The sequence below is a fragment of the Gorilla gorilla genome, chromosome 3, assembly GCF_029281585.2.
Source record: "Gorilla gorilla gorilla isolate KB3781 chromosome 3, NHGRI_mGorGor1-v2.1_pri, whole genome shotgun sequence".
In the NCBI taxonomy this organism is placed as follows: Eukaryota; Metazoa; Chordata; class Mammalia; order Primates; family Hominidae; genus Gorilla; species Gorilla gorilla.
Window position 1 is genome coordinate 16,206,276 of NC_073227.2, and position 26,246 is coordinate 16,232,521.

A 26,246-nucleotide genomic window follows, 5' to 3' on the forward strand; every position below is an offset into this window, starting at 1 on the left:
TGCATGACTCACCATTCGTCATTTCAATTACTGAGGCCTCCATTCATCGGCCTATCCATCTGCCAGGCACTCTCTCGCCAGCCAGCAGCCACCACTACTGAGAGGTAATGACTGTTGTTGGAAGAAGTCACGCCTCTGTCATTAGCTCAAGACTGGGGGATTGTTGTGATCTCTCCAAGCAATAACCGCCATAAACTCTTGACCACATTATTGTTTCCGAGGGGTATGGAGGCTCTCCAGAGCAGTGGGAAACAGTGGAGGATATTTAAAGTTGAATATTTAGTGGGATATTCCTGCAAATACCCTCCCATGGAAGCCACTGCCTGTCCTAGGACCATCCTACTGTGGAGGGGAATCAGGAGTGAAAAGGAAGATTCTGATTAATTATCCTAAGAGAAGACAGTCATCACTTTCATTAGCTTCTAAGGGTTATTTGCGGTTTTTGCTTTTTTGCTGGGTATGATGACACAGAAAGATATTTGACTATGACCCATAACTACTTCTCTATCACTGTGACAGGCTTGAGAAGGAAATAGCAAAGGGGACACTCTAGACCAAATCGGTTGGTGTAGTACTATAAAGATTTTTGGTTCAACTTCCAGCTGGAAAGTCTTGGCCCCACATTGACTGGACTGGGCTAGGGCACCTGGTGCCAAGAATATTCCTTTTGACCTTGGTAGAGGCAGCCCAAGTGGACTAATTAAAGCATCTTCCATTCCTTTGGCCCAGGATCCTGCCCTAACCTTTTGTCTCAGTAACCTGAGATGGAAGGAGGATGGGAGATGAGAATCGGCGAAAGAGAATTCCTCCAAGGCAAGAACAGATATCTCCCCAAGGCCCAGAGTATAGAACATGGGCATTGCCCAATCCCAGGCTTACACAGTTCAAACAACCCTAAATGCGCGCGCGCGCACGCGCGCGCACACACACACACACACACACGCCTGGTCTAGAACTGTCAACCTCTGCCACCTCACTCACTCACTCCTCTGTCACTGCTACCCCTTCAACCCCAAATCTCTGAAATTACAGCTCAACCAAGATGGAAAACTGTAACTGCCACAGCCAGAGCCTGGGGAGACTGAGAGAAGCCAGCCAGGGAGGCCCTCAGGCTCCACACACCCACAGCGCTGTCAGTGAAAACTGGAGCAACCCCTCCTCCCTGTCTCTGTGTGCCCTGGACCTTGCCTTGTCTTTGGAGAGAATGAGGGAGGGGAGGTGTATTAGTTAGGGTCCTTCAGAGAACCAGAAACAATAAGAGATATATAGATACAAGACATTTGTTATAGACATTGGTTCACAGGATTATGGAGATTGTACTGCCTCCATAGTCCTACCATTGTCATCTGCAAGCTGGACACCAGAAAAGCTAGTGTTGTGATTCAGTCTGAGGGCAAAGGAGAGGCAACGACATAAGTCCCAGTGGTGTCCAAAGGCCTGAGGACCAGGAGAGGCAATGATATAAGTCCCAGTCCCAAGGTTTGAGGACCTGGAGCTCTGAAAGTCCAAGGGCAGAAGAAGGTGGATGTCCCTGCTCTAGAAGAGAGGGAAAATGTGCTCTTCCTCCTGCTCTTTGTTCCAGTCGGGCCCTCCAGGGATTGGATGATGACTTCCCACATTGGGGAGAGTAATCTTGTTTACTCAGTCTACTGATTCAAATGCTAATCTGCTTTGGAAACACCCTCACAGACACACCCAGAAATGATTTTGCCAGCTATTGCAGCAATCTGTAGACCAGTCAAGTTGATAGAAAAAATTAACCATCAAGAGGCAAAGAGGCAGGAGCCCTGAGAGCCCCTCCCTACGAGTGGTCCATAAAGGAGGATGAAGAACCAGAGCTGAGACTATATTTTGCTTAAAACCCAGGACACGCTGGGAGCAGTGGCTCACACCTGTAATCACAGCACTTTGGGAGGCTGAGGCGGGCGGATCACAAGGTCAGGAGTTCAAGACCAGCCTGGCCAATATGGTGAAACCCCATTTCTACTAAAAATACAAAAATTAGCCAGGTGTGGTGGCAGGCACCTGTAGTCCCAGCTACTCAGGAGGCTGAGGCAGAAGAATCACTTGAACTCAGGAGGCGGAGATTGCAGTGAGTTGAGATCATGCCATTGCACTCCAGCCTGGGCAACAGAGTGAGACTCTGTCTCAAAACAAAACAAAACAAAACAAAACAGCCTAAAAAACAAAAACAAACAAACAAACAAAAAACCTAAAAAACAAAAACAAACAAACAAAAAACCCTAGGACACTCTGTTGTCTTGTCACTGTCACTCACATGTTCTGTGACCCCAGAAAAACCACTTCCCTTATCTGAGCCTCAGTTTCCCCATCTGCAGCCCAGCACAGTCCCAGCACAGAACACATGTTCAATAAATGAATCATGGAGATCTCTAGTTAACCTGTAGGACTCCAGCCAGCTCGAGAGATCTATTAATACAATTCTACCCACAATTCTGCTCTTTCGAAAGTGCAGCTTTCTTAGTTGAGTTCTTCCAGATGCAGACCTTGAGATGAGGCTTCATCTGCAAGCGATTTATTAAGGAGTGCTTCCTGAAGACCAGCAGGGAAAAGAAGCTACAGTGTGGTGTCAAGCAAGACCCAGCCTCAGCCTGATCAAACCAGGTGCTCTGGAGAATGCATTATGACTTTGCGCTATGGAGAATGCATTATGACTTTGTACCTCAATGCAAGACAGCTGGGCTCTCACAGTTCTGGGCCCACCAGTCACTGGCTATGGGGCCACCTGGGAGGGGTGTGTGAATTCCCAGGCACTTGCATCTCTGCAGGAGTGCAAGGGCAGGCCCCTGAAGTAGGTTTAAGTGATCGCTCTTGGAGGTGATGCATAATGAAGCTGGGGGAGGTGAGCACACGGAAGCAAAGGAATGATCTGAGGGATCTCGGTTGGAAAAGAAAAATTAGGAATGACAACAAAATTAGGAATGAGAACTTCTAGGTTGCAGTGAATAATGATTGAGTACTGTGCGCCATATCAGGCAGTATGGTAGGCACTGAGGACATAACAGAGTAAAAGGAACTTGTCCTCTTGGAACTCACAATAAGAAACAGGCACTAATCAAAAGCAGGGCCCAACCCCTGTACAGTCACAGCAGTGCTCAACACTACAAGGGAGACAGGAGCATGTGCTGGAAGAATGTGGGAGGGGTGGGGCCAGGAAATGGGTGGTCAGCTGCTTTTTGAAAAAAGAGACATGTAAAGGAGACACAGCTACAGTGGGTGTGGAGGGGAAAGAGCTGCATTTGAGGGAAGGGGAATAGAATGTGCAAAAATTGTTTATTAAATGAATGAATGAGAAGATGAATGAATGAATGTCAGAAACAAAAATTTCAGTAATTTAATTCCTCCGGAGGGAAATCATCAAAAGAAAATCTAAAAAGGTGCATTTGAGAAAGATGAGATGGGGGATGATCTTTTGTTAAGCACTTGTGTCCTAAGTAGGCTGCACTATTCATACATTATTTTATTTACTCATTACAGCAACAAGAAATACCTTCATCTTTTTAGAGAAGAGTGAAATTGAAGCCAGAGAGGTTGCTTAACTTGCCCAAGATCACAAAGCTTCCAAGATGAAGAGCTGGGATTTCATTTCAGGTTTCCCATTTGGCAACATCCAAGCCCTTTCCATAATTCCACACTGTGAATTTGCTTCCCAAACCAAGGTATTGTTGCCCACAGGAGGTGTTCTAAGCTGAGGTTAATATTAATAAATAAGCTATTTCTGTTGACACCCACCATGTTTATGTGGCACCATGCCCAGTCATCCACTTCCAAGATGCACATCAATAGTTACATTTTACCCAAAGTTCCCAGAGGGGACTCCTGAAATTACAGACATGAGGGGATGGAACCAATGACACCTGGGGCTGCCATGCAGCTTTAGAGGGTGCCAGCCCCAAGCTTTGGCAGCTTATATGTGGCATTGGGCCTGTGGGTGTGCAGAAGATAAGAGTTGAGATTTGGGAACCTCTCTCTAGTTCCCAACCTTGGTAATGTTCCCAACATTTCCATTGTATGGAAATGCCTGGGTGTCCAGAAAGAAGTCTGCTGCAGTGGTGGAGCCCTCATGGAGAACCTCTACTAGGGCAATCAGTGCGGAGAAGAAACATGGGGTTGAGACCCTCTCACAGAGTCCCCACTGGGGCACTGCCTAGCAGAAGTGTGAGAAAGGGCCACTTTCCTCCAGACCCCAGAATGGTAGATCCACTGACAGCCAGCACTGTGCACCTGGAAAAGTTGCAGGCACTCAACACCAGCCTGTGAAAGCAGCCATGATATTTGGGTGGGGTCACATGGGGACTATACCCTCAAAAGCCACAGGGGCAGAGCGGCCCAAGGCCTTGGGAACCCAACCTTGTAACAGCATGCCTTGGATGTGAGACACAGAGTGAAAGGAGATTATGTTGGAGCTTTAAGATTTAATGGTTGCCCTGCTGAGTTTCAGACTTGCATGGGGCCTGTTGCCCCTTTGTTTTGGCCATTTTCTCCTATTTGGAACGGGAGCATCTACCTAATGCCTGTACCCTCATTGTGTCTTGGAAGTAACTAACTTGCTTTTGATTTTACAGGCTCATAGACAGAAGGGACTTGCCTTGTCTCAGATGAGACTTTGGATTTGGACTTTTGGGTTAATGCTGGAATGAGTTAAGACTTTGGAGGACTGTTGGGAAGGCATGATTGTGTTTAGAAATGTGAGAAAAACATAAGATTTGGGAGGGGCCAGGGCCAGAATGATATGGTTTGGCTCTGTGACCCCACCCAAATATCATCTCAAATTGTAATCCCCACGTTTCAACAGAGGGACCTGCTGGGAGGAGGTGATTTGATCATGGGACCAGTTTACCCCATTCTATTCTCGAGACAGTGAGTGAGTTCTCAGGAGATCTGATGGTTTAAAAGTGTTTGGCTCTCTCTCCTACTGCCACCATGTAAGATGTGCCTTGCTCCCCCTTCACCTTCTGCCATGATTGTAAGTTTCCTGATGCCTCCCCAGCCATGTGTAACTGTGAGTCAATTAAACTTCCTTCCTTTATAAATGACCCAATCTCAGGTAGCTCCTTATAGCAGTGTGAGAACAAACTAATACATGTCCTGAACCGGAGCACTTTGCTTCCTTTTTCTGCTCTTCTCCTTTCTTTCAGAGTGGGATACAATTAACTGGGGAGTGCCACTCATCCCTCAATCACTGATCTGAGTATGGATATCAAAAGAAACATTTCCTGAAGCAAGACACTGAGCTGGAAGCTTCCACGGTTGTGCCTATACTGTGGCAGTCCTGTGCGAACCTGTCCGGCACCATGGAAACCTGCAGGGCTGAGGTCTCCCAGGGCAAATGGGGCTGCAGGATGCTCACTACACCCCCAGAAACAGGAGAAGGGACAAGGACACAGGACTGTCTGTGAGCAACACTGACTTTCGGCACAGGAGAGATCCCCTGCCCCTCCTCACTCCAGAATATTGCTAAGAACATAATTGATCTCTCTCCTTCTCATTCACTCACATCTCCCAAAACAAAGGAAGAAAGACCCATTCAACTGATCAGAGCCTGACTTTCCATTGCTGAGCCATGTTTTACTATTGAGTGGGGCAACTGCTTTAAAAATCCATTTGTTGGTGCATTTTCTTGCCAGCTATTTCTTCATTTACAGGGTTCTGAGAGGCCTGTCCTCTGCTTCCTCCACCCATCCAATACGTACCACCTGTCTGCTGAGGGGCTCAGTGGCTTAGTGGTTTCAACCCTGGCTACACCATGGAACCATCTGGGGAGCTTTCCAAGTACTGATGCCTGAACCTTAGTCTCAGATTAATGGAAACCTGAGGAATGGGGACCCATGACCTGGAGTCTGTAAGGCTTCCCCATTGATGTGATGCTTGGTGAAATCTGTTTGGGTGAGTACATTCAGTGGCCACTTGCCATGACTTTTCCTATCTCTATAGCTACATCTGGGTCCCTGGATCCCTGCAACTAGATTTCAGCTGGAGAAAGAAGTTTCCATTTTGGCCTTGAGCCTAAGCCTAGTTTTTCAAACCTGCTTTTGGCAGAACAGTGCAATGAGGCACGAGAGTTTTGCCAATATACTAATAAAGCCGTGCTCTCCCATCTGCTGCACGATCCCTGTGGGCCTGCTCTACTGTCCTGGACCTGGAGGAGAAGGGGAGCATGTGGGAGGAACTGGGAGCCATGACTCCCTGGCAAACAACACTGGGGACTTTCAACACCATTTTAAAAATAGAGTCACTTATTTCAGTATATCTCAGCCAGTTCAGCAAATGACTTTAGGTGGCTTACACTGTAAATATAGAAAACAAAATGAGGATAAAAATAAGAATAGAGATTTTGGACCAAGGAATTATAATGTCAAGTAGAGAGCAAGGCAATTAAAAAAAAAAAAAGAGCAGAGGAGTGCAGATCAAAAACAAAGCAGGCAGTGTATATACTGAGATACTTCAACCTGTTAAGAGTAATTGGGCATTGCTTGATTCAATAACACACATTTTGAGTGTAAGAACTAGACGTTATTCCCATTTGACAGATGATGAAACTGAGACTTAACAGATTGTCTGAAGCCTGGCAGCTGGTGACCCCAGAGTCACATTCAGGCTGCCTGTGGTGGGGCCTTTGTTCCTACAGCACCTCATGACCTCGCTAAAGTGGTTTAGCCCTGAGCTTCCACTCAACCAGAGGGAAGAAGACTGACACAGCCAGACACAAACATATTCATTATCAGAAAGTATGAAGCATTCCAGTTCCCCAGGAAAAGCAGTATTTCCCTCAATCACTCAATTCATAAATGGCATTCCTCAGGTGGGAGCGGGGAAGGCTTCACAGATGAGCAGAGGGCAGGGTTTTGTGGCGTAAGTGGGAGTTCACCAGGTGGGCGGGGGTGGGAGAACATTTAGGAAAATGTACAGCACATTTAAAGACCTGGACAATTATAAGAAACCGTCTGGTGTTGGAGGCTACAAAAAGGCCAGAGTTTATGAAGCAGAAAGTGAGGTTAACTAACTTAATAACATTTTAAACCTTAGTCAAATTAGAAAACCAAAGAGAAGTGAAAAGAAAACTTAATTTAAAGACATAGAATACAATCTTATCAAGGTGGGCTTCACTAATGTGGAACATGCAGTGATTCAGGGATGCAAAAAAAAAAAAAAGCATTCACAAAGCTGATTTATAATGTAAGCAAGATTGAAGGCAACAGTTCAAAGCCACATAAGGCACCAATAGGTTTTCAAATATTCAGGAATGCATGGTCACATAGCAACAAAGATATGCTAATGACAAGCACTTAACATATTCATTACAATAGGTCCCTGTGGTCCTGCGGTACCACTCCTGGCTACACCTTATTAGTCCTTCTACTTTCTGCACAATGTTGATGCACAAGCCTGCCTTGCTTGGCTTGCTTCTGTACAAACAACCACCTTGCATCTTCAATTAAAGTAATACTCATTTTATGTGTACCTTTAGCTGGAATTGTGGCTGAGAAGGGCAGCCTCGGTCACCAATCTGCTTTATAATGTCCTGTAAAGGATCTCTGTAATGCCCAGGACTCCCCGAGATTAACCTCCACATGCAAAACCTGGGAATGAGTTGTGCTTCATCAGAAATCTCATTACCTTCAGTACAGACCTGAAGGGTGTGCACAAAATGGAAATTGTCAGAGTGGCTTAGGCTGATGTTTCCTTTCACTGCACCTCATACAAAAGTACATAATTAGGAAGGAAAGACAGGATCAGCCACCTCTGTATAAACACTGTGCGCGGCAGGGATTTTAAGCCAGCCTGACACAAAGAACTGCCATTGTGACTCCCACACAACCAGTGCCACTGAAATGTGACATGAGGACACAATGTTTGGATGCAGTAGAGCATGAAGGCCAAGCTCCCAGACCTTTGTGCAAGTCTAGCCCTCTGCCAGGTGCCGCCTTCCTCCTTTATCTGCCTCTTGAAATCCTGCCTCTTTTAAGAGAGAGTGTGGCATCACCACCCCATGGATCACCAGGATTCCATGTGGGCCGTGGGCCTAAACATGCTGCAGAGAGAGTGAGAGGGGTCCATTTCTACCCTTCTCTCCTACCAGACAGATCAACTCCCCCAGATGGCGAAGCACAGCAGCTTTCTCCCCCTTGTCCTTCAGTACCCAACTTGAACATTCATGCAGAAAGCATTGGTTGAACAAATGACCATTAATCCTCTGAAAAAAATTATTAGTATTATTGGGAATCAAAGGCACACGTATTAAAACAAGTATAAGCTACCACCTTCCCACCACCATGCCCCATCAAATTACAAATTAGTTGGTGAAAAGGCGGTCAAAGAGGCATTTCCACAGGTGGCCTGTCAAGTGGTATAAATTCTGAAATGCAATTTCACAGTATGTTTCAAAAGTTTTTTGATAGAGTGTTGGCTGACATCTAGACATTTATATTCTATGCAGATAATCAGGGATGCAGACAAAGTTTGATCATCATAATAATAGCTAACTTTGAGAAGTATCCATTGTTAGGCAACATGCCCTCACTTTATATAGATTTTGTGAAGTTCCTACTCTGATGAAATAAGAACAGTTCATCATAGGGGGTAGTTTTTATGGCATGAGATAGCACATTTCAAGCATTTTGAAGAAAAACTAACATGCAGAAAAAAAATGCAGTGAATTCTAAATATTTTCATTATTATCATTATTTGCTGGAAAAAAATTGTTTTACCATGAAACATAAATGGAGCTTATTCCAGGCAGGATGGCTCACTATTGATAAATTGAATAATGTCATTAACCATAATTGAAGAGCAAGGAACCTAAACATCTGAGCATTTTTATAATTTTTCAAAAAGCTTCTGATAAAATTCAAAATCACTTCCAAAGATAAAAATCTCTTAAGAAAACATGAATAAAAGGATAGCATCCAAAGATTATCAATGCACCAAACAAGGGAACTAGTTAAGAGGTATAACTCTTGCAAAAGCAGACTATGTTCAACTATTCATTCAATTATTCATGCCTTCTACCAATATTTCTTGAATGAATTCTTTGTGATGAAATCTGGCAGCCCAGAAATAGTGCATTCATTTTAGTGGAGATAAATAAGGAACTAAGCAAATAAATGAACAAGATAATTTCCAATGGTGACATATGCTCTGAAAAAAACTGATACAGAGTGATGAGGAACAGATTGAAGGACTAGGTGGTCGTAAGAGGTGCCCACTGCACATGCTCCCTGACTCTTGCTGCAGCAGCAAAAGGAACTCCAATCGAGTTCAGCTTGAAAACCATCAGTCAACCGAGTCATGCTCTGCAGCAAAGTGATTCCAAGAGGATGACAAGTTAGCACAGAGTCACCCAGACATGAGTGATCTACAGAGCTGGGCGCCTCCTACCAGCTCCACATCAAACCCCACCCTGAACACTTCCCACAGAGTGATGATGTGCCAAGGTGAGCTCTTTGCTAGCCACAGTCTCCACCACTCCCTATTGTCCCTCCCTATTGTCCTTCTTCATTCATTTGTCACCTGCCTTCCCCTACAGACATCTGAGTTTTTGAGTCCCAATTTGGTACAGCTCTTGGGCCCAAAGACCTGAAGGTGAAGACCATTTCTAAAGCCCACCTGCTTGGAAGAAACCAACTGAGGTCCTGGCAGGCTGGATACCTGATGCTTCTAGAGATTTGAAAGGAGAGGACAGGGCATCATATCTGCCATGGCACCCAGCCTGACTGCACCACAGATGGTCATGACCAACAGCAACGCTGCAGCTGTCTAGGGCCGTGTAGTGCTGTGCTCACCTAGATCTGGCTTTATTCCTGGCTGAATTTTCATCCCCTACATGTGTTCTTCCTTTTGTTTTCTCACTTAGTAGTAATATTTATCTATTTTATTTCATTTTATTTTATTTTATTTTATTTTTTTGAGACAGAGTCTCGCTCTGTTGCCCAGACTGGAGAGCAGTGGCACCATCTCAGCTCACTGCAACCTCCGCCTCCCGGGTTCAAGCAATTCTTCTGCCTCAGCCTCCTGAGTAGCTGGGATTATAGGTGTGCGCCACCATGCCCAGCTAATTTTTTTATTTTTAGAACAGAGGGGGTTTCACCATGTTGGTCAGGCTGGTCTCAAACTCCTGACCTCGTGATCTATGCACCCTGGCCTCCTAAAGTGCTGGGATTACAGGCGTCAGCCACTGCCCCTGGCCCTTATCTTGAATTTTAAAATATTTCTGTTAGCGGTTTTACGTATGTTCAGAACAAAACTATGAGGTGGACCCCCCACCACCAAAAAAAAAAAAAAAAAAAAAAAAACTGAAGAAAGAAGAGAGGGGAGGAAAGAGAGGGAAAAGGAAAGAAGAAAAGAACCTCGCAGGGTGGCATCAGCCCACGCAGGCCCTCAGCATTCAGTGTCATTGAGCATGTAGGCTGTGCACCACCTGTGCTAACCATGAGACGATCCCAGGTGCCTGTGGAACGCAGAGCAAGAACGCCACTCCCTCCCTCTCCACCTGCATTTCCATCTTGATCATAAGGAGGAGAAAGTCTTAGTTTAAAGCTACCCTGTCTTTGACACTTTCCTACTCCCTGTCAATCTCCATTTTAAACAATGAAAGGCCCAGTCTCAGGCCATAACTTTGGCAGGTAACAGTGTAAGGTTAGAATTTAATGATGCCATGTAAGTTTCATATATATATATATGTTTACGGTTGCCATCTATGTAAGACAACTGAAGATTGTTTTTTCCTTACACTGGTCATACCAACTTTTAAGAATCCAGTTCAAGTGAGTTGATAAAAAGGTCAAGTCCATAATAGTGCAGGTGGTTCTCAGACAGGAAGGTGGTGCACATAGGACCAAGTGAGGTCACTGTGATGTTGTTAAGCCTTCCCAACTTTCTTTTCCAGGACGTCACAGAATTAATTATCATCTAGAACACAGGTAATCACTTTCCAATATTCTTTGAGACGGAGTCTCACTCTGTCGCCAGGCTGGAGTAGAGTGCGTGATCTCGGCTCACTGCAACCTCCGTCTCCCAGGTTCAAGCGATTCTCCTGCCTCAGTCTCCCAAGTAGCTGGAATTACAGGCACCCACGACCATGCTTGGGTAATTTTTGTATTTTTAGTACAGAAAGGATTCCACCATGTTAGCCAGGCTGGTCTCATACTCCTGACCTCAGGTGATCTGCCTGCCTTGGCCTCCCAAAGTGCTGGGATTACAGACATGAGCCACTGCACCCGGCCCATTCTAATATTCTTTTACTGGTTGAAAAGTGCCCAGGAGCAGCAGGTTGCTGGCCTAAGGAGGAGGAAGGGGAGGGGGCAGCAGGCACAAATCTGATACATTTTATAAATGTCTCATTTCCTTACTTCTATGTGAGCAAACAGCCATAGCCCTATCTTGAAGAATATATTGGCAAATCAAAGGTACGTGTCCTGCCAATCACAAAGAAAATACAGTCTGAGGCCGGAGGACTGCTTGAGCCCAGGAGTTGGAGGCTGCAGTTGAGCTACGATTGAGCCAATGCACTCCAGCCTGAAAAAACAGAATGAGACAACCCTGTCTAGAAAAGCAAACAATCCCAAAAAGAAAAAAACCACACACCTTGATATGGTTTGGATCTGTGTCCCCATCCAAATCTCATGTTCAATTATAATCCCCAATGTTGGAGGCAGGGCATGATGGGAGGTGATTGGATCATGAGGGCAGCTTCTCATGAATGGGTTAGCACCACCCCCTAGATGCTGTCCTTGTGATAGCGAGTGAATGAGTTTTCATGAAATCTGATTGTTTAAGTGTGTAGCACTTCTCCTCCTTCATCCTGCTCCTGCCACGTAAGACATCTTTGGTAACGCTTCGCCTTCTACCATGATTGTAAATTTCCTCAGGCCTCCTCAGAAGCAGAAGCAGCTACAGTTTCTGTGCAGCCTGCAGAACCATGAGCCAATTAAACTTCTTTTCTTTTTTTTTTTTTTTTTTTTTGAGACGGAGTCTCGCTCTGTCGCCCAGGCTGGAGTGCAGTGGTGCAATCTCGGCTCACTGCAAGCTCCGCCTCCCGGGTTCACGCCATTCTCCTGCCTCAGCCTCCCGAGTAGCTGGGACTACAGGCGCCCGCCACTGCGCCCGGCTAATTTTTTGTATCTTTAGTAGAGATGGGGTTTCACCGTGGTCTCGATCTCCCGACCTCGTGATCCGCCCACCTCGGCCTCCCTAAACTTCTTTTCTTTATAAATTACCCAGTCTCAGGTATTTCTTTATAGCAGTGCGAGAACTGCCTAATACACAATTCTACTATGAATTACAGAGAATATAATTAAAAATAAAAACTAAGGAGAATTCCTAAGATCGACGCATTGAAGTTCATCTTTCAATTGCCCTGGTGCATACATTTTCACAGTAAAGTCAGCATGTTATGGGGTAATATATCACCCAGGCAAAGGGCACTGTCTTGTGTTGGGATCTGAGGATGAGGATGAGCAAAGGGCAAGGTCTCTACCCTTGAGAATCTCCACCCAATGAGAGGACAGATGGCTCCTCATTTCTTCCACCCTATTCTTTCTGAACTTCTGAACATACTAAGTCCCAAGCTATGGACCAAGTACAAATATCTAATTCAACATAACAAACATATGATCAAATGCTTACATGTGCCAGATACTATTTAGGGGAACACAGCAGAGAACAATGTACACAGGACCATTGGTCTCAGAAAGCTCACATTTTTTTTCTGGGGATGGAAAAAATTTCTATGAAGAAGTAAGAAAACACATTAACATCAGAGATGAAAAGGGGCTGTGCCGAAATCAAACAGGAAAGTGAGAGAGGGAGAAGGCCTATGAGTGGACAAGTCCAGATGGTTTGGGACGGCCTCCCTGAAATGAACAAACTGTGGACCCTCTTTAAGAATGCTCAGATAGAACATGTGAAAAGCCGAGCCTGAGAGGTGCAGGAGCATGACAACGCACGCCCTGCCAAGACAGCGGGGTAGGGAAAGGATTTCTGCTTCTGGAAGGAGGTGCCCAGCACAGATGTCTCTGAAGGATGTGGGTTCCTGAATGCAGCCGTCTCTGTAAGCTTTCAGTTCAATGTGTCCACCATCCCGCAAACGCACTTGTGTTCTGAATCAGCAAACACTCTGAAATCCTCGCACATTTGTTGGGAACAATGGCCCTCGTGTCATCACCTTCCAAGATATTTCTTCTAGTTTCACATATGTGGCTGGAAATAAAAACCCAATCTCACTTGTGAAGAAGCCGCTGAGGCTATGGGCTGTTCTGCAAGAGCAGGGGCCAGGACATTGGCACCGACTCTTCCAGGATGCAGCACAGCCGGAGGAGAAGCAACTGGCACACCTGTTATCCCTGCTGACCATCTCTACAGGCTGCATGACGCAGAGGCTTCCATGGCGCCTGGGAGGTAAGGTCCATGGTGGGAGATGCTCAAGCTTGGAGTCAGACAGAGCTAGGTTGAAATACTGACTCCTCCGCTAAAGGCCTAAGGATCCTGGGGGAAGTACTCCACCTTTCTGGGCCTCAGTGTGTTCATCTACTAAGCTGAGGTACCGGTTCACAGCATTCCCTTTCATTCACATTTGCAGGGGAAGAAGGTTCACGATCTGCCGAGCAAGGAGGATGAGGAGTGAGGGAGAGGAGATGAGGCCCAGTCCTGCAGAGCAGCAGTGACACAAGCTGAGAGCGGATTCCAACATGCTCTTAAGGGTCAGGTTCAGAGAGAGCTCAGGAGGCACGAGGGGACAGTGGCCCACCCCGGAGCTATCACCTCGTCACCCTACTCTCTGCTCTCATTCCCCCAGGGATGGGCAGCCAGGCCTTAGAAAGTGCAGTGGCCGGGGTTCCTCTTCTTCATGGGCCACAGGGAAGGAAGGCATTGGGAGGCACTGGGGACCATCCCCCCATAGCCGACAGGAGGAAGAAGAGGCGATCCGAAGGCCGGACTGGGCACTTCCACCTATGCGTGTTCCTAAAAACGTCATGCTCATAGAAGCAGAGAGTGGAACAGAGGGTGCCAGGGGCTGGGTGGAGGGGAGATGCCAGTCAAATGGTGCTATAAACAGTTACAAGAGGAGGCAGCCCTGGGCTCTAATGTACAGCATGGTGACAACAGCTGATAAGAACGACTTGTGTACTCGAAATTTGCCAAGAGAGTAGAACTCGGTGTTCTCACCACACACAAAAAAGGTGACTGAGTGAGGTGATGGATGGGTTAATCAGCTTGAGTGTGGTAATCATTTCATAGTGTGTACACATATCAAAACATCACGTTGGATGCCATAAATATATACAATGTTTATTGGCCAATCCTACCTTAATAAAGCTGGAAAAAAATTGTTTCATTTAAAAATAATATCCTATTGTGATCACATTTAAACTAATACTGTGAGTCAGCTTCATTATTTCCCTTAGCGATCTGACTTTCTGTAGTGTGTGTGTGTAAATGTTATGAACTCAGAACAGCCTGGGGCTAGTGTCTTCTAAATAAATTGCACCTTCTGCTATGTTTTTATTAATAAAGCACCACTATTACTTTGGGGTGGAAAAGTCTTGAGCTTGATCTTCCAGGGCCCCGAGGACCAGGCTGCTGTGTTGCACAAGGTGTCCTGGAGTTGTACACAGCAGGGGTCTTGCTGGGAATTCAATAACACGAGGAATGTCTCAAATCCACAACATTCCCTTGTGATGGGTTTTCTAAGAAAATATCATCATTTTGGACTCAGGACCTTGCAATGTGATCCTTAAACTGATCCTGTCATTCGGTGCTGGCATCTCAAAGTGTTCTCCACAATAGAAACCCAGGCGGCCATTTATCAGTGAAGCATGCCTCCCTGGCAGTGGATGTTCACTCCGTGCTGTTTTCTATGTCTCTACAGTTGGGCATGAGTCCTGATGCCCTGAGGCACTGTGCAGCCTCTGGTTGGACAGGGAAGGTGAGTGGGGTTGCAGGGAGCATGTGCCATGCCCCTGTTGTATTCCCCCTCCCTCGGCCCGTGCCGGTCATGGACCTGGGAGGACAGTAGTTAATATGGATTTGGAATAGGACATTTTTCTTTAACCATTCATGTGCTGCCTTCAATTCTACAAATTGCAATTTATTTTGTTAAGCCCGTAATTCCTTTTTTGATTTGATCACATAGTCTGAGTGATCTATATCCACTCATCAAAGTTGGCTGTGCTTGGGCCCAATTCTCAGCCGACGAAGCAGGCTGCGGGTGGTCAACTTTCAGACTCGCTGAGCAGGAGAGACTATCTAGGCTACCAGCTGTCAAAATGTTTGAGCAGCAGAAACCCTTCCTTAAATGAAATCAAATGTAGAACACCAACAAGCTAAAAAAGGAATGCAGGAGGCCAGGCGCGGTGGCTCACGCCTGTAATCTCAGCACTTTGGGAGGCCGAGGTGGGCAGATCACGAGGTCAGGAGATTGAGACCATCCTGGCTAGCATGGTGAAACCCTGTCTCTACTAAAAAAATACAACAAAAATTAGCTGGGCGTGGTGGTGTGCGCCTGTAATCCCAGCTACTGGGGAGTCTGAGGCAGGAGAATGGTGTGAACCTGGGAGGCAGAGCTGGTAGTGAGCCGAGATGGCACCACTGCACTCCAGCCTGGGCGACAGAGCGAGACTCTGTCTCAAAAAAAAAAAAAAAAAAAAAAAAAAGGAATGCAGGATAAGGCAAGGCAGAGGCCTGGTCCACAAACTCAACCCCATTGGCCCACAAGTGACCCTAAGGAACTTCCTGGACCCCCTATGGCACCATGGGAACCAGGGAAAACCAGAGTTTAAGGTTTTTACTTCATAGCAGAGAAAACAGCGGTCCAGAGAAGGAAAAGGTCAAAATTCGACTTAGCAGATAAGATGCCACTGGCTGGGCTCAGTTTTCCCTCTGAAATTCCTCACAATTTCAAACAACTTTTATTGCATCAGGAAGAAAAGTGCAGGCAGTGTTTTGTTGTAGAGAGTGCAGGCTCTGGAGTCACAAAGGCTGGCTATGAATTGCAGGCCCGCTTCCTGCAAACTGTGTGGCCCTGGACAATCATTTAGCTTCTCTGAGCCTCAGTTTCCCCATCTATAATAGCACCTGCCTTGGAGATCTGCTCCGAGTGTCCAATGTCACGAAACCCAAGAGGTGCTACTTCTTCAGAGAGCCGCCCCTGATGTCTGCAAGGGATGGCAAGGTTCCTCTTACTCCACAGTCTCAGCGTTTCCTGTGAGCATCCTTATTCACACCGGCCGGAATTATGAATTATAGCTCTGTTTATAATGATTTTGGTTTTGCCGATCTCCCTGTCCAGAATGAGAAAGCGGGCACTCTTCAGGGTGAGCTATGACTTTTTTGCTCTGCATACATCACCAGTACTTAGGACAGTGCCCAGTACATAGTAGGTGCTTAATATGTTGAATAAATGAACCCATGACACCAAATGCAGTGTGGTGTCCTGGCACAGGGCACTCTGATCACACTAGTCAAGCATGTGGCCCACTCCTCTACAGGTTTTCTAACCTCCCTCTGCCTCAATTGTCTCCTCTGCAAAATGGAGAAGCAAAGTTCCAGCCTAACAGGGGTCTGGTGAAGAACGAATGAGATGATGCCTGTGAAATTTTGGCAGAGTGCCAGGTACCCCATAAGTGCTTAATAAATGAAGATCATCACCATTACCCACCAACATATACAAGGTTACTTCCTTTCCTTCCCTTCACAAACTTACCCTGAATCAGAGGTATGGAGATCAAAATCCCAGTTTTGTAGCCAATGTACAGGCTAGCAAAAGCATTTCTTTTGGGTTTAGAGGACTAACTTGTTCTATTCTGATTCTGGTTTCCAGTTCAGTGTGGGTCGGTGTGAGTGAGGAACCAAGTGAGCTGATCATGTAGAGCTCTCCACATATGATTTGTGGGGAAGACAAGGACATTTATTCTTTCAATTGGTTCATTCGACAACTACTTACTGAGCAACTACTAGATGCCAGCCGTGGTTCTGAATGCTGGGAATAGAGCGGTAAAAATGCAGAGGACATGCAAATTGAAACAACGGAATACTACTACACGCCTACTGGAGTGAACAAAATCCAAACACTGACAACTCCAAGTGCTGATGAGGATGTGGAGGGAGCAGCAGGAACTCTCATTCCTCCCTGGTGGGAATCCAAAATGGCACAGCCATTTTGGAAAACAGATTGGCAATGTCTTACCAAACTAAGCCTACTCTTACTATACAATCCAGCAATCATTTTCCTTAGTATTTATGCAGTGGAGTTGAAAATGTACATCTGCAGAAAAACTTGCACACAGACGTTTAAAGCAGGTTTACTCACACTTGCCAAAACATGGAAGCAACTAAGATGTCTTTCGGTAGGCTACCGGGTAAATAAACTGTAGCATGTACAGATAATGGAATATTACTTGTCACTAAAAAGAAATGAGCTATCAAGCCATGAAAAGACATACAGAAAACTAAAATGCATATTGCTAAGTGAAAGAACCCAATCTGAAAAGTCTACACACTGTATGATTCCAATTATGTGACATTCTGGACAAGGCACAACTCTGAAAACACTGAAAAGATCAGTTGTTGCCAGGGTGGAGGGGAATGAGGGATGAATCAGTGGATCACAGAGGGTTTTAGAGCAGTGACATTGCTCTGTATGTCACTACAGTGGTGAATACACATCATTATACATTTATCCCAACCTACAGAATGTATAACACCAAGAGCAGACCCTAATGTATACCATGGATCCTGGGTGATAATGATGTGCCACCGTAGGTTCATCAAAGGTAAAAATTATACCACTGTGGTGGGGGAAGTGCTGCATGGGTGGGGGCAGCAGGTGCATGGGAAATCTCCTCTTAATTTTGCTGTGAACTTTTACATCTGCTTTTCTTTTATTTTTTTAAATTATATTTTAAGTTCTAGGGTACACGTGCACAATGTGCAGTTTTGCTACATAGGTATACATGTGCCATGTTGGTTTGCTGCACTCATCAGCTCATCATTTACATTAGGTATTTCTCCTAATGCTATCCCTCCCCCAGCCCCCCAGCCCCTGACAGGCCCCGGTGTGTGATGTTCCCTGCCCTGTGTCCATGTTACACCAGTTTTTCTTAAAGTCTTCTTAGAAAAAAAAAAAAAAGATGGCAGTTATCATCCTCATGGAGAGACATCTTTCTTCTAGTTGTGTGTAGGGGGAGAAAGGGGCATAGAAAATAAACAAGATAAGTAAAATGTATATTGTGTTCCCAGGTGAAAGTGTAGCCACACAGGAAGTGGGTTAGGGACAGCCAAGGTAGGGAGCAGCTTACAATTTTAAGTTAAGAGGTCCGAGAAAGACCTGAAATGTAAGCTGACAGTAGACAGAGATCTGAAGGAAGCAAAGGGGTATGCCTTGCAGATTTCCAGAGAAAATCACCCAGGCAGAGAGAACAGTGAGTGCAAAGACCTAGCAGGGGTGGGGGGTGGGTCGGAGAAGGGGCGTGTGTGCCTGACGTCAGGGAAACCATGGGGAGCTGCCACGTGACTTTCAAACACTTGAGGATCAAGGGCGCCACAGTTTCCAATTTAATTAAGCTCACTCCAGCAGGTGAATACTTCCCATTAAAATGTATTACATGCGAATGCTATTTCTGCGGCTCTTTGGGATGTGAGCTTCACATAAAATTGCTCGGTCATCGAGCATCGTGGCCTCCATCTGCACAGTCGCCACCTCCCACTAGCAATTTCATGCACATGATGAACTCTCCAGCAAATTTATAGGATATTATTCACACTTTGGTTTTTCTCAGAAGGAAGAATAATAATGTATGCTGCTCCAGCAAATTATCTTTTCCACAGGGCTTTCATCCACGGGGTCTCCTTTAATTTGAAGCTCACAAAGCATGAAAGGGAGGGAGCTGTAGGCGCGCCCTACACAAGGAAACTGAGGCTTTCAAGGGGTACACACCTAGGAAGAGGAAAGGCCATTTTCCACGTCTACTACATTGTTGAGTATAATAACCATGCTTCCTTCCTCTCCTTCAGAGTAGCATCCATCACTTACTCATCTTGTTATTTTTGAGGCTTAGCTTTGGGCCTAACTCACAGAAGCTGGCTTTAGAAAGAGCATAGGCTTTGGTGTTAGATCTGAGTCTGGCAGGGTTGTGCTGGAGCCAGCTTATACTAGCTCATCATAATCAAATGCTAAATCTTCAGAAATGTTGCAGGCTGGCTGACACCATATTGTTACTTTGAAATCAACCATTATGAGAAACTATTTACACCATGGAAATTGGCAAACAGGGCTTGTCCCCCCCCCGGCCCCCGCCACCCCGCCCTGACACAACCCATCCTGGAGAGCTGGTTGTTAAGCATTTACCAGCACACCATTGCTTTTAATCCCAGTACTGACTCTTGTTGGCTATATATTTTGCACAAATAACTTAATCCACTAGTCTTCAGCTTTTCCAGCTGTAAACTGGAGATAGTAACATCCACCTTGCACGATGGTTCTGAGGATTAATCCAGATAAAATATGCAAAGAGCCATGTGCTGTAGGTGATGGACAAATGGTACTGGTACTACTATTACTGAATAGATGTGGGATAAATTTACTAATTCCCCATGGACCAAGAGAGTCCTGGTTCAGAAGAGCCTTGGGAAAGCATGAAGAGCAGTCAGGAAAATGGGCACAAGATGGTGCTGTGTTGTGGTGCGGGAGAAGCGGAGTACCCCACATACAGCCCACAGGTCTGGAAGAGTCCTGGCTCTTCCACATGACCCTGGGTAAACCCCATGGCTTCTCTGACTACTGGGCAGATTCCCTCACTCACCTGCAGGAACTGCCTGACACACCACAGCCAATCCCCCAAGCCCAGCTGTGTTTTCTCCAGTTCCTGTTTTTGCACTGCGTGTCCTCTGACTCCTCATGCAGCCCTCTGAACAGCTCAGCACAGGCCCCCTGAGTGTCGGAGTGCAGGCAGGTGCATCCTGTGACCCACACTCACAGCTGCCAATCCTGCCCCCTGAAGAATAACAAACTCATGTCACTTACAAAGAAAACATTACACACCTGGTATCTTTAAAGCATAAGATGAAGTTTCCATGGTGCTACAAATGCTGGAACAGTCAAGAATGAGAGAGGGACTCTAGATAGGAGAGCCTCGCCTCTTAACCCTCTATTTATGGGTGTTACCATGGTGATGGGTGTGTCCAGGAGGCGCTGGAGACTGACGAAGACATCACTAATTGGAACTGGGAAAACCCCAGGGACATTCTCCATCTCTGTGTGTTGGGGATGGACCAGGATATCACTTAACCCTCCAGGGCATGGTGGGTGTTTGAAATCTCTAAAGTTTTTAAGTTACCCCAGGACACCAAAGCACGATAACCATCCCAGATGGAGGGAAGAGAGCAAGCAAGATAAGCGACTGCTGGTTAGCATCTGTCTTCTCTCACCTGTAAGACAGGGAGGAACTGTCTTCCTCACAGTTCTGCCACCAGGGTCTAGCACAGCATTTGGCATGTGAGGGGCCCTTAACAGCACTACATAAATTAATCTACTGAACGTCAGATGCTAGGGAGACAGAGATGAATAAGTATGGTCCCCTTCCTCAAGCGGCCCACTGCTCACGGAGGAAACACACACCCCAGCAGATAACCGTGACAGAGCTGCCTTTATGCCATAACAGGATCTGCAAGAAAGCACCACTGTCTGGGGCTGGTGTCCCGAGGAGGGCTGATGGAGGAGGTGAGGCCTGGACTATGAACTCCAAGACAACAGGAGCCATACTGACTGTCTTCACCACTGCACCCTTAGAAATTAGAACAGTGCCTGGTACCCAATAAGAGCCCAGTGAATATCGACTTAATGAATGAATTCCTGTGGAGGATGAGCAGGAGATCTCGCAGTGAACGAAGAACAGACGGTGTTCCAGGCAGAGGGCACAGCCTGAGCAGAGGCCTGGAGAGATGAGAACAGTAGGATGTATGACAGATCACCCACAAACCAGTTAGTATGGACGAGAACAAAAATGGCCCAAGATGGTAGTAGGGGTGGGTGTCAGGGGATGAGACTGTACATAGTGTTACAGGCTAGGTCACAGAAAGACGTTCATTCTGAGGGCTTCGGGAGCCATTGTGGTATTTTATGCAGAAGCGTGGTAGGCACAGACTTACGCTTTGACAAGACCTGTCCTGTGAAGGGCACGTGAGTGATGGGTTAACTGGCTGGGCACTGAAACAGTAGTTAGGAGCCTATAGCAACAGTTCAGGCTAGGGACAATTGCTTCTGTGGAAATCACACTGCTCAGCATCTAGCAATTGTTTGTAAGGCTGAGAAGCTTTGTCAAAGGTTTCCCTGATGCCTTCCAGTCTCTGTCCTCCCCCAAGTCCCTTTCCCTGCCCTCCACTGCTTCAGCCAGATCGGTTCTGCCTTCAAACACTTAATATAGTTTTATTTTAATCAAAGCTCTCAACACTTAAAATGTAGCCTCTGATTTAAGTGATTGTTTCTTGGCTTAGACTGGCATGTAGATATCCGTGTATTGACTCAGTCCATCACAACTCAAAAACGATTCTAGAAACCTACATTGCCCTGAGAGCCATTTAAACTAACTTCTGACATCTGTTCTCATCCTGAGAATGTTCATTCATTCTCTCGGTTGTTTAGGCAGTAGATAGGGACAGATGCCTCCCTCCTCCGGTTTTAAACAAAACAGATTAACAGTGAGTCTAGTAAATACAGCCAATTAGGTAAGTAGAAATGGATTTTGAAAATACAGTCCGAACACATGAATGAACTACTGACCCATTAACATTCAATCAGGATAACAGTCTAATGCTAAAAACGCAAGACACATTTTCCAAAAGGCCGTGTCCTCACGTCTGACGCTGGAGGAGAAGGAGAGAACACATAGTCACACGGAAACAGGGAGCAACCTCACTTCAGGTGCTCAACCAGCCAGAGGCCAGCCTCAAAGGACAAGTGCTAACACAGGCACACCTCATTTTCCTGTGCTTCTCTTGACAGCACTTAGCAGATCCTGCATATTTCACAAACTGGAGGTGCACGGCAACCCTGCATCAAGCACATCCATCGGTGCCATGTTTTCCAACAGCATGTGCTCACTTTGTGTCTCTGTCACATTTTGATAATTCTTGGAATATTTCAACTTTTTTCATTATTATGATATTTGTTATGGCAGTGATCTTTGTTTTCTTTTTCTTCTTTTTTTTTTTTGAGACAGTCTCGCTCTGTCGCCAGGCTGGAATGCAGTGGTGCGATCTCAGCTCACTGCAACCTCCGCCTCCCGGGTTCAAGCAATTCTCCTGCCTCAGCCTCCCAAGTAGCTGGGATTACAGGCGTGCGCCACCACGCCCAGCTAACTTTTGTATTTTTGGTAGAGACAGGGTTTCACCATGTTGGCCAGACTGGTTTGGAACTCCTGACCTCAAGGGATCCACCTGCCTCAGCCTCCCAAAGTGATCAATAATCTTTGATATTACTACTACAATTGTTTTGGGGCATCATGAGCTGCACCCATATAAGAAGGTAAATGTAATCAATAAATGTTGTGCATGTTCTGAATGCTCCATCACTGGTTGTTCCCCTACCTCACTCCCTCCCCTTGGGTCTCCCTATTCCCCGAGACACAACAATACTGAAATTAGGCCAAGTAATAACACTACAATGGCCTCTGAGCGCTCACGTGAAAGGAAGATTACTGTGTCTCTCAATTTAAATCAAAAGCTAGAAATGATTAAGCTTAGTGAGGAAGGCATGAGAAAAGCCAAAATAGGTTAAAAGCTGGGGTTCTTTTGCCGAGCAGTTAGCCAAGTTCTGAATGCAGAGAAAAAGTTACTGAAGGAACTTAAAAGTGCTACTCCAGTGAACATAACAATGATAAAGAAGAGAAACTGCCTCATTGCTGATATGGAGAAAGTTTGAGCGGTCTGGATAGAAAATCAAACTCGCCACAACATCCCCTTAAGCCAAAGCCTAATCCAGAGCAAGTTCCTAACTCTCTTCAATTTTATGAAGGCTGAAAGAGGTGAGGAAGCTGCAGAAGAAAAGCTGAAAGGTAGCAGAGGTTGGTTCAGGAGGTTTAAAGGGGAAAAAAGCTGTTTCCAGAACATAAAAATACAAAGTGAAGCAGAAAGTGTGATGGAGAAGCTGTAGCAAGTTACTTAGAATATCTTGCTAAGGTCATTGACAAAGGTGGCTACACCAAACAACAGATTTTTCAATTAAACAAAACAGCCTTATACTTAAATAAGGAGGCGAACTTAATAAATGTTGTGTGTGTTCTAAATGCTCCACTCACTGGCCATCCCCCATCTCACTTCATAAAAGTATTGGAGGTAGATGCCATCTAGGACTTTAACATCTAGAAAGAATTCAATGGCCGGTTTTATTTTATTTTTTAATTTTTTTTTTTTGAGATGGAGTTTTGCTCTTTTTGCCCAGGCTGGAGTGCAGTGGCACAATCTCAGCTCACTGCAACCTCTGCTTCCTGAGTTCAAGCGATTCTCCTGCCTCAGCCTCCCAAGTAGCTGCGCATGCAAAACCACGCCCAGCTAATTTTGTATTTTTAGTAGAGATGGGGTTTCTCCATGCTGGTCAGGCTGGTCTTGAACTCCTGACCTCAGGTGATCTGCCTGCCTCGTGTTCCCAATGTGCTGGGATTACAGGCGTGAGCCACCTTGCCCGGCCAATGCTTGGTTTTAAAGCTTCAAAAAACAGGCTGACTCTTGCTAGGGGCTAATGCAGTTGGTGACTTTAAGTTGAAGCCAATGCTCACTTACCATTCAAAAAATCCCAGGGTCCTTAAGAATTTTGCTAAATCTATTCTGCTTGTATTCTATAAACGGAACAACAAAGCCTGGAAGACAGCACATCTGATTACAGAATGGTTTTCTAAATATTTTAAGCTCACTATTGAGAAAACAATACTACTGCTCAGAAAGCAAGATTCCTTTCAAAATATTACTGCTTGTTGACTATACACCTGGTCACTCAAGAGCTCTAATGGAGATGTACAAGACATGAATATTGTTTTCATGCCTGCTAACGTAACATCTATCCTGCAGCCCATGGATCAAGGAGTAATCTTGACCTTCACATCTTATTATTTAAGAAGTACATTTTGGGGCTGGGCGCAGTGGCTCACATCTGTAATCCCAGCACTTTGAGAGGCCGAGGCAGGCAGATTACCTGAGGTCAGGAGTTCGAGACCAGCCTGGCCAACATGGTGAAACCCCATCTCTACTAAAAATACAAATAGCCGGGCATGGTGGCAGCCACCTGTAGTCCCAGCTACTCAGGAGGCTGAGGCAGGAAAATCTCTTGAACCCGGGAGGCAGAGGTTGCAGTGAGCCGAGATCGCATCACTGCACTCCACCCTGGGCAACAGTGCGAGACTCTGTCTCAAAAAACAAAAAAAAAAGAAAAAAAAGGACATTTTGTAAGGCTACAGCTGCCAGTGATCATGATTCTGCTGATGATCTGGGCAAAGTAAATTGAAAATCTTCTGGAAAGAATTTGCCATTCTAGATGCCATTAAGAACATCTGTGATTCATGGGCGGTCAAAATATCACCATTAACAGGAGTTTAGAAGAAATTTACTAAACCTTCAGGGGTGACTTTGACAGGTTCAAGACTTCAGTGGAGGGAGTTACTGCAGATGTGGTGGAAGTAGCAAGAGAACTAGAATTAGAAGTAGAGCCGGAAGATATCACTGAATTGTTGCAATCTCATGACCAAACTTGAACAGGTGAGGAGTTGATTCTTATGAATGAACAAAGAAAGTAGTTTCTGAAGATGGAAAGTGCTCCATATGAAGATGCCATGAATATTTTTGAATCAATAACGAAGGATTTAGAATATCACATAATCTCAGTTGAGAAATCAGCAGCAGAGTTTTAAAGGATTGACTCTATTTTTGAAAGAAGTTCTACCATAGGTAAAATGCCATCAAACAGCATCTCATGCTACAAAGAAATCTTTCGTCAAAGGAAGAGTTAATCATTGTGGCACACTTTCTTGTCTTATTTTAGGAAGTTGCCACAGCAATCACTGCTCTGATCAGTCAACATCAAGGCAAGACATTCCACCAGCAAAAAGATTAAAACTTATTGAAGACTCAGATAATCATTAGCATTTTTAGCAATAAAGTATTTTTAAATTACGGTATGTACCTTGTTTTTTAGACATAATTCTACTGCACACTTAATCGACTACAGTATGGAGTAAGCAACTTTTATATGCACTGCAAACCAAAAAATTGTGTGACTCGCTTTATTGTGATATTTGCTTTGTTGTGTTCTGATACTGAACCTGCAATATTTCCGACGTATGCCTGTAATGGCCAGTAACAGTGGAGACCTTTATTAGTCACCTTAGGTTACCATACATAAAACCATAGATTGGGGGCCTCCAGCAATAGAAATTTATTTCTCACAGTTCTAAAAGCTGGATATCTGAACTCAGGGTGCCAGCAGGGGCAACTTTCTTGCTGCATCCTTAATGAGATCTCTGTGTGTGTGTGTGTGTGTGTGTGTGTGTGTGTGTGTGTGTGTGTGTGTCTCACTCTCCACCTTTCTCTTCTTTTTATAAGACCACAGTCCTATCAGATTAATGCCTCACTGTTATGACTTCATTTAGCTGTAATTACCTCTTACAGATCCTGTCTCCAGATACAGTGACATTGGGGGCTAGGGTTTCAACATATGAATTTGAGGCAGGGGGACACAATTTGGTCCATAGCAGCATCATAGCCAGCAAGAGGCAGAGCTAGGATGAGAACCTGGGAGGTCAGACCTCAAAGTGCTGAAACACTCATGCTGCTTTTCTCTCCTCACCTTTCCTCCTCTCCCACACCCATCCCACCAGGGCTCCCACTCACGGGACACCCTCACTCTCTGGGGTGCAGCTTTTCTTTCCCTCTCTCCTTTGCCTTCGTTGTCTTAAACCCAAGAGAGTAAAACAGCTTTGCATTACAACAAGTGAAAATATTGCACTTGACAACTCCACTTGGGTCATCACAGGCTTAGGAGCACAAATCATTCATTCTTTAGAGGCAAAAACTGCTATGAAAATTAATCAATGCAGGCCTTTGCCTCTGCCAGTTGTAGAGCATGTCAGCAAAAAAGAATAACGAGAAGGTGTGCAGTCAGGGTTTCCAAGGGTGCAATAATTCACCCTCCATGTAATGCGATGAAAAGCTGATGTATCATTAATATAAAGTGGTGGTGTCCTTAT

The 26,246-nt window shown here is 45.4% G+C and overlaps 1 protein-coding gene and 1 long non-coding RNA gene across 8 annotated transcripts in view; one reads left to right on the forward strand and one right to left on the reverse strand.

The window, feature by feature from the left end:
* Window positions 1-26,246, reverse strand: part of STK32B (serine/threonine kinase 32B) — a 448,182-nt gene that overhangs the window by 291,361 nt on the left and 130,575 nt on the right. The gene's annotated exons all lie outside the window — the stretch shown is intronic.
* LOC109026700 (uncharacterized) overlaps window positions 2,709-26,246 on the forward strand; it is a 47,861-nt gene continuing 24,323 nt past the window's right edge. The window contains exons 1-4 of one of the 2 annotated variants that reach the window (XR_002005772.4): window positions 2,709-2,863; window positions 3,499-3,680; window positions 5,160-5,907; window positions 16,838-17,299. This is a non-coding gene — a long non-coding RNA (uncharacterized lncRNA). Of the gene's footprint in view, window positions 2,864-3,498; window positions 3,681-5,159; window positions 5,908-16,837; window positions 17,300-26,246 lie in introns of those variants that run through there. The other variant, XR_008678908.2, reaches the window with a different exon arrangement.